The sequence below is a fragment of the Stigmatopora nigra genome, chromosome 4 (assembly GCF_051989575.1).
Source record: "Stigmatopora nigra isolate UIUO_SnigA chromosome 4, RoL_Snig_1.1, whole genome shotgun sequence".
Classification (NCBI taxonomy): Eukaryota; Metazoa; Chordata; class Actinopteri; order Syngnathiformes; family Syngnathidae; genus Stigmatopora; species Stigmatopora nigra.
In genome coordinates, this window is record NC_135511.1 from 5,892,518 (window position 1) to 5,907,723 (window position 15,206).

At 38.4% G+C, this 15,206-nt stretch overlaps 1 protein-coding gene across 2 annotated transcripts in view; it reads left to right on the top strand.

The window, feature by feature from the left end:
* Window positions 1-8,990: 8,990 nt before the first annotated feature.
* The window catches only part of rhobtb4 (Rho related BTB domain containing 4), a 35,057-nt gene continuing 28,841 nt past the window's right edge, over window positions 8,991-15,206 (top strand). The window contains exons 1-2 of one of the 2 annotated variants that reach the window (XM_077714690.1): window positions 8,991-9,145; window positions 9,491-9,587. The gene's annotated coding sequence lies outside the window, so the exon portion shown is untranslated. Of the gene's footprint in view, window positions 9,146-9,460; window positions 9,588-15,206 lie in introns of both variants that reach the window. The other variant, XM_077714691.1, reaches the window with a different exon arrangement.

Consider the following 15,206-nt stretch of genomic DNA (forward strand, 5'->3'; position numbering starts at 1 on the left):
AGAGAGACAAATGACCATGCGCACCTCTAATCAGACCACCATCAGCGGGAATTGAGCCCACGCCTGCCCGCATTGAAGTCAGGCAAGTGAACTTCTACACCACGAGGCAGCTTATAATTGGAATGTCTGACTGTAAATGTTTCAGTTACAATGATGCTGAGCAACGTCCAATCTGCCAACCTCTACCAGTCCAAATGGATTGGATCTCTGTCCATGACAATGAAGAAGTTGATACTGCTTTTTTAAAATGAACTCTAAATTTCCCCTAGTCATGAGTGAGAGCGTAAATGGTCATCCAGCTCCTTTTCCTTACGGTTGGCTAGCTACCAATTTAGGGTGTCTCTAGCCTGGTTCCTACAGTTGGCTGGGATAAGCTCCAGCACACGCCACAACTTTTGTTAGGATAAGCAGTTCGGAAAATGAATGAATAGCCACAGAATTTCAGATTTTCTTTGTTGATGATTGTAAGGTAGAGATCATTGATGTGCTTTTGTAGAATGTCACAGCTCAAATGCACTTTTTATTTTTGCTCATATTACACACCAATGTCCCACGGTAATCTGTCCACCTTATCGTGATGAGATAAGAAGAATCAGGTCAGTGAGGAATTGTACGCAGTTTGTCGGTGTGCGGCTCAACTCAATCCCATAGTTGTAGTCTTTTTGCTTTTCAGTCAACACCAATCACATAACATCAAGTGACAAGACTTGTTTTGAAGCCAAACACTCCTGGTATCATGTTATGTAATTTAAATTTGCGAGGTGCCAGATGATCGATGGGGCAATGTCCGGCTTGCATATAAATGGCGAACATGTGGCAGCGGCCGTGCAAACATCACACTTTCTAATGGAGTCGATACATTTTAGTAGGTCGTGTTGTGTCACACCCCTGTTGTGTATTGGGTGAAAGAGGACAGAGACAGCAGAACATTTGATGGATAGAATGACCTACCCAATGACACAGATATGACATAACTTTCCGGAACATAATAATACACATCGGGAGAGAAAGCTCAAGAGCATCTGATTAAATAACAGATGGATTGAGGGAGAAGAGAACAATTTGAACACCCCAAACAAAGGTTTAAATAGAAGTTGTGAGGATGATGATGATGTCACTTCTCAGAAAATGGGACAAAAATCAGCATTTAGTCTTCATGGGGGGCCAGTCATTAAATGCTGTGTAAAGTCCGGGACCACTTCTGCAATACTTGTTGACCTTTGGCTGTTCCAGTTGAGCACACAAAGTGAAATTAACGTGTTCATATGCTACTTTGCTTGTTTACAAATCCCCTAAAAGTATATAACTTGCTGTTAAAAGGGAAAAAGAACATCCACATGACTTATGTGAAAGACGGACGGTTATCAAGGTGTATAAGTAGGCAAATCAAGAGTTTCTTATACATTTGATGATAGATAATATTTTTTTAACATTTTTATTACACCAATTACAGCCACACAAATGCCATTTTAACTGGAAGTAGTGGAAGCATAGAACATCTTATTCAAACCAGTCCTTCCACTTCAAATGAATTGCACATATACTAGTTAGAAACTCATTTTAACTCTCAGCAGATGGAAGACAAGAGCCAGAATTCAAACCTGTGCTCTCTGCATCCACACTACATTTCTAATTTGTCCAGTTGAGTAAAATATAAAAAAAGTAATGTTCCACATGTACTGTATATATGATAATACATCCCTCCAAAGTAAAAGCAGCTTCTAAAAATATTATCAAACTTAATAATGAGTTTTCATTTTTAAAGATCTACTGTGTCAACGTATTCTATCACTCTTGTAAGAGTTACAATGTTGTGCAAAATCAATTCACAATCAGCAATTCTGCGTCATGCCATTCCAGATTACAAGTATACTTAGTTTTTTACTTAAATGTTGAATACTGTTTGTAGTTTAAAAAAAAAAAGTTATGGCGACAACGTTACCTTCCAAGAAGTTATCTATATTTGCCAATATTTCCACTAAGCGCTCAAACTCTCAGATTACACCAGAAAAAAAGTGTAGTTTCCTAAAGTTGTAGTTTGTCAGTTTCTCAATTTGTGCCTAGTAAATATCTTTTGCAGCGTCAAATTCTCTGGCAGCTGTAGTATGTTGACCTTAGGTGTCCGAAAGAGGTAGATGCTCAGATTTTTTGAGTGTTTGAAGTACTAAATTATAGTGCTGGAGTGAGCACTTCATTCCATCCCGTCAGTGCTTGTGACAGCAGCTGGGGCTGCATAGCTAAGCCTAGTGGGATAGATCCAAACTGGGGGGATGAAGTACCTAAAGCCCCTCCAGCCGGCTGCCATAGATGGACTAGCTCACTGATGAAAGCAAACAGAAAAGCAGCTTCCTAACACGCGTGCCACTTCTGCCTTTTGAGGAATGACTTGACATGCTCGAAATAATTTCAAAGGAAATGGCTCTCAAACCCAATTGTATTTTCCTACAAAACCAAGACATGTCTTAAATTTAATAACACTAATCTCTTTATCAGTATACTGTAAATAGGGAATATAATGTGTTTTCCATCTAATTTGACAAATGTATTTGCTGTTGTGTGTGTTATTTTACATTTGTAGTTATCTATTTTTATTGGTTTCACTGGAATTTGTGATCACAGTGACACAGCACTTTAAATCAAATTGAAGCCACGTGGGCACATAATTCATTCACTACATGGTAGCAGCTAAATAAAATACAATCCATAGATGTCACTTGATACCAGGGCTAGGGAACCTATGGCTCGAGAGCCATGTGTGGCTCTTCTGATGGGTGTATGTGGCTCTTCGCTAACTTGTGAGGTAAAATATGTATTTAAATCGCTGGTTACAGAGCCGAGTCCCGAATGCACCAATAGGAGCATCACGTTGGCACTATGGCACTGACACTACCTTGAACTTCAATCATTTTTTTCTTTTCATTAAACTTTTCTATATGCAAATTTTCATTGATTAGCAACTAAGTAACAGTGTTGTCAAAAGAATTGTACTTTAAAAGTGGTAAAATGATCCAAAAAAGAAAAATCGCATCTAATTTTCACATTTTTACTCTTCAATTCAGAGTATATCTCTCAAGGAACAAAATTTGAAAATAGGAATTGTTTATGGCTCTCTATGTCAAAATGGTTCCTGACCCCTGTTCTATACACTACACAAAATTATTGCATTTCAACTGTTGTTTTACAGCAAAGCTGTGATAAATATGCACGTGAACCTGACCTATGGCAGTTGAGTGAACTGATTACTTAACCAACAGTCTAGCCTAGTTTCAGCAGACAAGGTCTTGTTTTAAGTTGTTAGACAGTAAGGTTTTCCTAACCTTCTATGCACACAGAGCTTCCACCAGCCAATCTCCAGTAGCTCGGTAATCCTTGCGCTCGACTGCCACGACTGAGGGAAGGAGAAAAGGAGCACATTGACTTCACGACCACCATCAAGACCGGTAAGATATGCATCACAATACCAAATAATTACAAAATAAAAAAACTTATTCCATAACATTCGGTTTAAAAAAAATAAAACAGTTACTGTTGGGAAATTAAGGGTGAATAAACCACTAGCCAATTTCTTGTTGATATTTTTACCCAAAAAAAATCATCAGAATTATTTCTTTTTACCGTGTACCCTCAACATTACTTATTTATTGTATAGAAATTAGTGTTTTTGCAAGGCCATCACTTCACCTTCATTACCTGCTTGATCATGGGTGTCATTATTTGCTTCAGTAAGTGAAATGCATTCTCGATTGAGTCTAGGTCAGGCCACAGACATGATTCAAGATGTAAAAACCCATTTAATCCGAATGGAAAATGTTCAAAAACTATACCTCTAACCCCAAGAAATAGAACTTAAGTGTATTAGATGAGAATAAAATAAACATTGGAGCCTGCCATCTGGGATTGCACAGTTGCCTAGCATTGGGCACTGCTGACGTTGATGTGCTGACGTTAGGCTGTGTGTTTAGGCCTTCATGATTATGTAGCTGTATGTGCATGCGGATGGATGCTACCACGGAAATGTTGATGGATTTATGTTCCAGGCTCGTCATCCAAATCAACTCTTGATTCAATTCTCTGTGCGTTAGAGTGATAAAGAAAGATATTCTGACGAAGGAAGACAACGTGAACATGTTATGGGTATTATACGCTTCTTTTAAGACTTTGCAGACTCCTGCAAGCTTTTATCTTTTTGCTCTTGTCAATCAAATGAGAATTACAATTTTTCACCTTTAGGGAACTACAGGGAGTCAAAATTCTGCAAACATTTGCGAGAACAATTTAATTATGTGTCGTCTTTATTACACCGGGTGTCACTATATTTGCTTCTAAGCACACACCATGACAGCAATGAATAGTACTACATGCAACCCTGCAGAAGTGTCACACCAATCATCCAGCTCACCAATAGAAGTGTGTCAAGGGACAAAATATGAGATGGATTCATCTTGGGAGAAAGTGAACGTGTTTGTATCTCGGCTAAGAAATAAATGGAAAATTCCATCACCTCTATAAAGTTAAAATGTTTAACAGATGGTCTTAGTTGCACCCTTAATGTGCATTTTTTTTAGACATTTCGGATGGTGGGTGTTCAGTTACGGTGGACTATATATGCACTAAATTTAAAATGCAAATATGATTAATTGCAGGAAAATCCATTTTGGCCTGTCTGATTAAGCTCATGAAGTGGAATAAGATTGCCAAATTGAGTTTGTGTACTCATTTTCTGTCTGGAAAGTCAGAATGATAATTTTAAAGGCAAATAATTTTGTTAAACTGAAGAAAAGGCCATCTCTAGCTCTCTACTCCAATTTATTTCGGCCTGCAACAAATAATGATAATATTATTAAATATGTCCTGCACACGACTCTTAAATTCAGCATACATTGCACCTTTCACCTTTAACAGTAGATAGTCACAGGGCCTCTCCATTAGCTCAGGAGCCCTCCCAGTCAAAATGGATTGTACATATATCACCATCAATTGCAGCATATGGGTAAACCAATTAAAACCCAGTCTTTTTTGCCAGATTCCCATTGTCTTTTTAAGAAATACCTAGAAGTGGAAGGATTTCAACTTTTTTTTATAGCGACCCTCGGAGATAAAGGTCTGGACACCCCTCCTCATGGTTATTTTAAGCATTACAAAAATGGTGAAATAAAAGCAGTGTCATTCCGCAGCTGTTCTGTGATCCGCATGGCAAAAACTAATGGATCTCTACACTGAAGAGACATTTTTCCTTTACTAGAGTCAAATTATCACAAGGAATACAAGACAAACACAAAAATGGGTGAAGCCACACTATACAACAATCCACAACATGAAGCTTTTTGGAGGATTCCAATGTATGTTCTGATTGGGATGCTGTGACAGGGTCAATAATTTGACCAATTTATGCAGAAATCCAACTCATTCTGCCTGAGCAGATTCTTTTTCTTACAAAACTATATTCTACAGATAATGAAAAAGAGATAAACAATCTAAGGGGTTTGCAGCTGAAGATTACCGGCAGACTTTATTTACTTTGCTTCATTTTGTTAACTTTTTACCTGGCCTGCCATATGGCTTTCTGCCTGCCCATCAAGGCAGAGTAAATTTTACATGATCAGACACAAAGTGGTAAATGGAGCAGAAGTACAAACACTGCAATCTGCTCATTTGGTGCTGTGAAGGCTATAGAGCTTTTGTCAATTAGGCAGTGACCCACTCAGTTCTCCATTAGTCTCTCCCACACCACACATGGGTAAAGATGGAAAGAGACGCTCTTGCACTTTACCTGAAATGACTGAATCGATGCCAAACGGTAGAACGCAGAAATCATAAAGAGAAAAAGCCACACAAAGAAAGAGAAGGGGTTTCTTGAGAAAACCCACCAACGGATGTCAGGGCAGGGTTAGCTGCTCATTCTTGTTTCCATGGCAACACCAAAGTACTGCCGGTACAGCGACACCAGGCAGGAGCGCATGAGACACACGTGCCAATGCCCAGCTGACGGCACTGACAATACGCCAGCGTCTATTCATAGAACCTCAGTGACACCAAACAGGGACACAGGCGGCCCGATTTTGGGCCAGCAAGGTCCGCAATCTGGGTATTCACTTACTGGTGGTAGAATATAGGCTGAGGAAAATGTTATGGTTCATGTCTTGACATGTCTATCTTTTTGATAACTTTCCAGACTGCCAAAGAACCAGCAGGTCGCACAATACCTTTTTTTTTTTAAATTAAGGCGTATATATCTGGATCCAAATTTAATAATCATAAGTTATGGCAAAACCTTTAAATTCATTACTGACACATGAATGCTGATATTTTTAGTACCGTGACACACTGACCACGATGTTGTACAGTTGGCAAAAAAGGCCCAGAGACGACCCTAAGGCACTGGCCACTTTGAAAGCGATTGTTCAAGCTCAATTGAAACTTTGTCATGCCCTTTGTTCTGCCGATCATCCCAAAGAATAACAGAGGCTCCGAGGCAAATAGAGGCTCATTGTGACCACTGGGCTCCCGAACGTGTGTCATTGTGGTGGCTCAATGGCTGGTGTCAAACACCGCTTTGGCTCCTCACGTGCAAAAGTGAAAGTGATCCAAACCAGACCGAGATGACTCCTTTGTTTGTGCCAATGTTGTGTTGTGTCTATGTTAAAGGCGCTGTGCAATCGCCAACTGTTTGTTTGTCGTTATTCTGCTGATGCATGCCTTTTACACCCCCGGGATCAGCAGTTTGCCCACTTAGGAAAGACCGATCGAGAATTGGCTTTATGTGTGTTTATGTGGAGTCGCTCCATTATAGACCTATTGTCCCCATATTGCTACATCAATAGTGGAATGGCATAGGAAAGTGCTGTCTAAGACATTTAGATGTATTGCACCTGTGTGCATCATATTCTAGGGAAGAGGGAAGCCTTCATTGAATTGGGAAAAAGGTAAAGGATTTTCATTGTTCTAAACTTGTGGAAAATAAGAGAACCCTCATGCATAGTCCCATATTGTTGGGATTCTTTGTTTGGTTGTTGTTGTTGTTGAAACATTTCTTTCACCATGAATTGGCTTTATAACAACTCACAGCTGTTCACACAGAGGTTTTGAGTGTAGAGGACTCTTACATGGATGATGCAATTCTTTGCAACTTAAAGCCTTAAAATGTGTGCTCAACACAGTCACAGTGAAAATGTTGTAAATTTAAAGGGAAGATAACACTTAGAATGAATGAACTTCATGATCAAGACAGTTAATCAATCTATTCAAGTATGAAGTATATAGTTTCATAGATCTCTGATTATGGAGAAAATGATGTTTTAACAAAATGAAAAGCCACTTATGAGGGCAGGCATTTCGCAATGTCAGTCATACTCACGCATACACACACACAGCGAGATTTCAGAACAGGTGGATTTGACAATGAGTATTAATGACGTCATAGGTATTAATGATGTCATGGGTATTAATGACATCATGGGCAGGGCTAGGCAATTTATGATACTCACATTATATTGGTTAAAATGCTGTTTGCATTGATAAAATGTCTGCCTGCATGTAAGGCAGCCACTTCCTCGATATACTGACTTTAATCTACACTTTTCAAGTGTATTACACATCAGACAAATTAAATCCTGTTTATGAAATTTATCAAACAAAATCTAGTTTCACTTGGACGCACATGACGAAGGTGACTATATGACTACTATGAATTAAAGCAACAGACATTACCTAGTATAAATGACTTATGTGAAATACAGAAGCCAAAGTATTTAGGACTGCAAATGATGCATCTGTTAGCCCTCACCGATGTAAAAAGTAAAGATTAAACCCCAAATTTGATAATAATAATAAGTTCAACCATTGTGCGACAAATTTGACGCCAGTCACGCCACGCACGCCTACAAAAATAGGGGCACACACTTCGGTTTCTATGCTTGTTCAATATGCCAGTGTCTCACTAAGACAAAGCCTGCTTCACTTCCCGGGTCCATTAAAGCTTGTTTGTCCAATAGCTTCACATACCACAGTTGGTAGCCAATGTGTGAAAAGAAAGCAGGACAATCTTGAATACATGAATTTCCTAGATAAAAATAGTGTTGACACAAAAATATTGGATAACGGTTCATTTGACTACTTCTGGGGGAAAAATAGATTCTATATTTACATTTTCTCCCCTATTGTAAATTTGAAAAATATCAAAAATCTGTCATTTTGGATTGTAACCATTTCTGGGTGTGCCTTGCCTATTCCCCATTGTTGGCTGGGATAGGCTCAAGCACCCCTGCAACCTTTACGAGTGTAAGTGGTTTGAGAAATTAATAAATCTAATCGATTTCCCCCTCCGATTAAGCTCCCGTCTATGCCAGGGGTGGCGAAAAACTGAGACACAAACAGCCAAAATTTTGAACTGTGAAAGTCAAAGAACCCCCACCTTCCGTGTATAAAAAAATCCAATCTGCCAAATTGTTTTTTCAATATAATGTATTATTTGTTTTTAAACAGGTCCTGATGAATTTGAGTGTTTTATGAGAGAATACAAATAAGAGAAACATGAAATGATGCAAAAAGCCACAGTATATATACAAAATACTATAAGCAAAGAGCCACATGCGGCTCAGGAGCCACATGTTTGCCACCCCTGGTCTATGCCTTTCATTCTTATTACTTGATTGGATTCAACCTTGACTTAACTCTTTATTCACTGTAATTGGTGGTTAGAGACGTCCAATTCCTTTTGACTGGGAGGACTGCTCCTAATATCATTCAAGCAGCCTCTCCCAGTTAATATGGATTGAACGTCTATCGCTTGTCAATGGCAGCCACGGAGTTAAACTTGTACACTATCTATGATATAAACACATTCATGTTGTTTACCTGATAATAGCAGGTCATTGACTGCTGCGACACATTTATAGTCTCGATTATGCAATTCTCTGTCAGCTGCTTTGCGTATACGTGCACATGCCCATGTACTGTCTGGCACTATCGCCACTTTATGAATGAATGGGTGTGGCTCAGAGGACCACGAGGGATGAAGATGACGTCGGGAACGCGCTACTGCTGCTGCTGTTGCTGAAGCCTGGCCCCGAGTGGAACATCAACATAAGTGGGCGCGACCACCGAGGAAAGAGAGCACCGAGAGCAGGAGATCAATGACTTGAACTTGGTGAGAAAACAAAAAACAAAACAAAAATATGACTAAGTGGCTACTGACGCTACTCTGTCATTGATGCGTTCAGGGTGCGTAGAAAAAACGTATTTTTCCAATTCGGATACTCCAAATCAAATTAGAAAAGTATCGGTTTGCACTTTATGGGTAAGATAACTAGAAAACCTCGCATCAGGACCACAGTATGACACATGAGATCCACGTATGCACAATAGGCTGGATTAGTTGTGATGATGTTTGTCTGGAAAGTAACTAACGAGAATTCCTGGTTTGGTTTAAATGTTCTGATTGGATGTCATCTCATCATCGTAGTCATCATCATTGCATGTGTGTGGCCGGCAGGAGAGACAGACGAGCAATCGGGAGGTGTTGAACTGTACGCGGACGTTGAGGAGAAGGACACGAGAAAGCGATTCTGTTGGGGAAGGCTGTAAAAAAGGTAGGAAATCTTTTATTTGTTTCAAAATGTACTTGTTTTTGAGATCGTGTGCGCGGCAGAAGTTTGTGGATGGTGGTTGATAGTTGCGTAACGGGATCGGCTGTAGGGGAGCGAGTGTTCGGAGCTGGGGGCTTGTATCCGAAGAACTTGTACTTTATCCTAATAAAACATCCATTCATAGCATGTATCCAAATGTGCAGTGTTTCTAACGGAAGATTTTGACTTAAATGAGCCAAAGAAAATAAAATTCAGGAAACTTTAGGAGGTGTGTCACTTTAAGTATCACCAGAGACTAAATATCATGTGTCTGCCCAGAAGGCGTTTATCTAGTCTAAACTCAAGATCACAACAAAAAAGGATGATTTACGTAAATTATTGAGCTTCCAATGACTTTGATGACTATAACTATTGGAGATATGTTCTGATGAGTAAGTTTGTTTCGCTTGGTTTTGACTTATGCATAAAATTTTGTCTTAAATATATTTTAAAAATAGAATAAATATGACAATATTGGATTATCTTCTTCATAAGTGTCATAGTGTTCTTCATAGTGTTCCTTGCTTTCGAAAGAAATCTTAGAAGGCAGTGATATATTGTAGAATTTCCTTCTGTATTTAAAATTCTGATTATTTACCTCACTTTCATAATATTTAAAAATAGAATAAATATGACAATATTGGATTATCTTCTTCATAAGTGTCATAGTGTTCTTCATAGTGTTCCTTGCTTTCGAAAGAAATCTTAGAAGGCAGTGATATATTGTAGAATTTCCTTCTGTATTTAAAATTCTGATTATTTACCTCACTTTCATAATATTTAAAAATAGAATAAATATGACAATATTGGATTATCTTCTTCATAAGTGTCATAGTGTTCTTCATAGTGTTCCTTGCTTTCGAAAGAAATCTTAGAAGGCAGTGATATATTGTATAATTTCCTTCTGTATTTAAAATTCTGATTTTTTACCCCACTTTCATAATATTTATATCAAAATTGTTGTCTTTTTTGCCTTAATTTATTCACTACCATTTGAACGACCACTGTCAGCCCTTCTGATTTCAAATCAATGAGACATCTATTGCTTTTAATGGCAGGGAACACCTTTTCATGTGGCTGCTCTGGTATTTTCCACACTTGAAATTTGTGTGTGATGTTTGTCTAAAATATAGTGTGTAAAAACACAAATGGAAAAACATGAGTAAAGAACAGATGGCACAGCACCCGTGGTACAGCAAACAGATGAAGTTGACATCCGTTCCTGCGTCCCGTCTTGCTCCTGTGTTTTTCTATCAGCTGTGGAATTTGAACCATTCTTCCTTCGGGGTGAGGCTGTCTCTCTGTCTGCCAATAGTGCCTAAGGTTAAAGCGCTTGTTTGTGAGGACAAGCTAATCAAAGTGAAAAGCAGGGCTTTCAGACAAATTTTTTTTTCATATTTAAAGTAAGAAGCAATAACATAATAATGCATAATTTTTGCTCTTCTACCCAGAACCACCTGATATTTCACTTCTTGGAAAAGTTTTTCAGTGGGGCAACATTGTTGAATAGAAAGAAAGAGAGAGGGAGAGAACCAGGATATTGTGTGCAATGGCTGCATATGTTTTTTAAACAAAGGATCCTGAAAGAATGAGCTAGATGAGGAGGTTGTCAACTAAAAAAAATGGACATGGCTGGAAACAAACCCAAACAAACATGGATTAAGCCTCACATGCTGTCCGGGTCAGATTTTCAGATTTCATACATCACTAATTTGAAATATATACTTGTTGGTCTTAAAAGTGCCATGTAAGTGATTCTCCAAACAGTGAAAGAGTAAAACAGCTGAAGAATTTTCAGGCATATTAAACACAAAGACCAGAGGTTAGACCAGGCATGGGCAAACTACGGCCCGCGGGCCACATCCGGTCCGCGAGGCCTTTTAATCCGGCCGGCCAACGTTCTCCAAATATTTTTTTCCCCAAGATGGCGCCGTCATGCGGAAGCGAGTGGCAGTAGCTCTGTCTACTCTTACTTGTTTTTTTGTGTTTTACAGCCCCTCTATCTTTTTTAAATTACATTTTAATATTTCTTAATACATTCCTTTTAATTTACTTTTTACTTTAATGATGAGTGATGAGTATTTTAATTAATACTTTAGCCCTTTTTATTCTGTTTATGTTTCATATGTACTGTTAACCGATGCAGTTTTTTATATGTATCATACCTTGTGCTGACCCGGCCCATCTGTCAAATTTTTAAAGTCAATGTGGCCCCCGGGCCGAAAAGTTTGCCGACCCCTGGGTTAGACGGTGCTTTGACGCAGACATGAAATCTGCAAATGCCAGAAGTACCAGCAAAAACACACTTTTCATTTTTACTAAAATATTGACTATATATCAATCATAAAATCATTCATGACAAGCAGCCAATTAAATGCATTTGGAAATTATCTGCAATTCATAATTTGAGAGACAATTATACACTACATGGACTTCTTTTTGGACTGTGTGAATGTATGTATGTGCAATATTCTTTGCTGAACAAACTCTGATCACTCAAATTCATGCAGCATTGACCTGAATTACTACACGTGCATGTGTGCGTCTGTGTGTGTGTGTGTAAGTGTGACCAGAGAAGTAGATAAGAAAGTGTCCCCAGTGAAGACAGACCAGGACTGGGCAGGGACTATGGCGTAAGAAAAGATAACAAAAGCCACAAGGCGAGTGGGCATTTTGTCTACTATCACAGGGCAAGACTACGAAAGTTGAGGGGTCAAGGGGTGTTTAGATAGAGAAGGAGAGGGAGGGAAAAGGAGAAGTAGAGAGCGAGACAGAGTTATGCCGGATTTTTCCATCATTCGATGGCTGCCCCTCCCCACACCAGTACCGATTGTCATTCAGCTAATTTAGCTTGCAAATGCAAACTCATCAAAACTCGCGGAAAAATCATATACACAAAAATAGTGCAGCATTGAAACATTCCATTTTAACATTCTCTTTCATTTTTGTTCCCTGCAAATTCCTGAGATTAAGAGTCCTTCTTTTTAATTCTATTCAATTTAATCATGTATTTTTGTTTAAGCAAAAATAGAATAATGGTTCTCGTCCAATTCAAAAGTCGCTGTATTTTTTTTTTTATCAGTTGGCTGCACTTTTTGTTTGTATCATTGCACAAAGGTTCAATTTGGGGTACACAAGGCCCACTATTAATCCCGCAGTATTTCATTTTTAAACATCTGCTTGTCTCATTTAGGCTTGAAAGTTGATCATGTCTAAGATGTTTGAAAGTGTATGTACTCTAAGCTTAGACCACTTGCTTGTTTGACTGAGAAATCTGAAACTTTTCAGGGTTTTGCAAAGTTGTATTGAGTTTGTGGTTTAACACGTGCTTGTTGAACCATGCATTGACAACTTCCGTTGTCTGTTTGATCTAAAAAAAAAGAAGAAGAAAAAGAATAGGACCAGCTCTAGTATGTTTAGCAATGACTTTGCTCAGGGCTGCTTCAAGTTGTCATATAGTTTTTGTCCATTTATCCATTTGCTATATCCCAGCTCGGTCCTCACTGTGTGGAGTTTGCATGTTCTCCCAGGGCTCGCGTGGGTTTTCTCCAGATTCTCCAGTTTTCATCCTAAAAACATGCAGGGCACTAGTGGCTCACTCGCTTGTCTTCGGTGCAGGCAGGTGCGGGCCTGATTCTTGCTGTTGACGGTGTTATCATGAGTGGGGACCCTCGTTTGTCTCTCTGTGTGCCCTGCAGCTGACTGGTGAATGGTGTAAGGCAGGGGTAGAGAACCTATGGCTCGGAAGCCAGATGTGGCTGTTTTGATGAGTGCATCTGGCTCTTTGCTAACCTGTGAGATAACATATGGAAATCGATGATGATAGAACTGAGATATTTCATCTAGAACTGCTTTAATCTTAATTTTTTTTGGTGTAGACTCTTCTGGAACACATCCTCATTGATTGGCAACAGCATAAGAATTTTTTAAAAATATTCATTTTTTTCCACTTTAAAAGTGTTGAAATTACAAAAACCAAGTTGAAAAGGCACTCGTTTACATGTATGTATTTTGCCTTTTAAATTCGTAGTATGGCTCACAAGGAATAACATTGGAAAATATGAATTGTTTGTGGCTCTCTTCGTCAAAAAGGTTCCCGACCCCTGGTCTAAGGTATCTAGGGTTTCATCTTCTGATCGCATGGTTAGAGGAAAACATAGACTTAAGGATCAGACTTGTTGCAATCTTTATTTTTATTTTCTCCCTTCTTCAATGAACCAAAAGTCCACCATCAGCTTCATGTTTGTCCAAACTAGGCCACATACAGGGAGAGAAAGAAAATAGGTAGGAGGTCACTTGAAGCATGTGGTGTCAATATAGTCAGAGCTTTAATAAAGTTCTGCTAACGTGGAGAATGTTTACCACAATGCCCATCAATCATGACCCGAGCGTATAGTTCACACGAAAAACATCCGTCTTCCTCCAAATTTGCAGAGACAATGAGTCATAGAGAGATGGATGACTGCCTGAACTCTCTAGTGCAAACTCTTGAATCATGCAAGCATATCGACATGCGACACGAATGCCCCGGTAAGCGTTGTAGGCTTTAACTCTAAGCTAGAGGAAGAGAAACTACCAAGGGTGCCATTCCTGCTAAGCAGGGTCACACTTTAATAGTATACAGTAGTGTACAGTACATCAACACTCACTTCAAGTTATTTCCTGTTCTAAAATTATCTTTTCATACAAACATGCTGTTAGTGTGGAAGATTGTTTCTGTTTGGACTGACAGTGAATTGTTTCAGTGCCATTAATGATGTTTTACTTCCAATCCATTTTAAGTGGGAGGGCTAACAAGAATCTTTCACTGCAATGAATTGGCTAATCAAATACACTAGCAATTATGGTTGATCAATTATGCATCAAAAACTTGATGGTCGATACATCTTTTGGAAGCATTGTTGAAGTTAAAATGTCCTGATCTTTTTTTTTCTTAATATTTCATTTTTATACATTCATTTTTTTAAAACTTAATGATCTTTTTTTTTAATTATTGGCTTCAGATTGTTTTGTATTTTTAATTATTGATAAAAAAATCAATGCATTTTCATTTTTTAAAGGTCTGAAATGTTTTTTCATTCAAATTACAATATTTTATTTTTATTTATTCAAAATTTTTAAAGAAAAAAAAACAGCAAATGTTTTTTTTTTATGTAGTCATTCATTCCTCATTGAGGACAACAGGAATTTTGGTTCAATTTTATTTGAGTGGATCTTAAAATTTATTTTTGAGGTCCACACCAATTGACATGGTGGGCTAGATCTGCCCCCCGGCTTTTGAAATCTGTGAGCTAAATTATCAGAGCATCAGCATTTGCTCCCTTCTCAACCCTCACATGATTACCGGCTCTCTATTTTTACATTAATAATTCATATCAACCACATATTCCAATTTATGAACGTTAGGCTACTTATTGCTAATGCAGTTTTCAACATGGGTCACTTTAGTTTGCAATCCCGGTGTTGTTGTTGTTGTTGTTGTTGTTTTAATAACATTTTACAAACCTCTTAATGCAATGATCATTTGTGCAGCAGGGAGTTAATTTGCAACATATAAAAAAACATGAAAAAACGCTTGTAAAA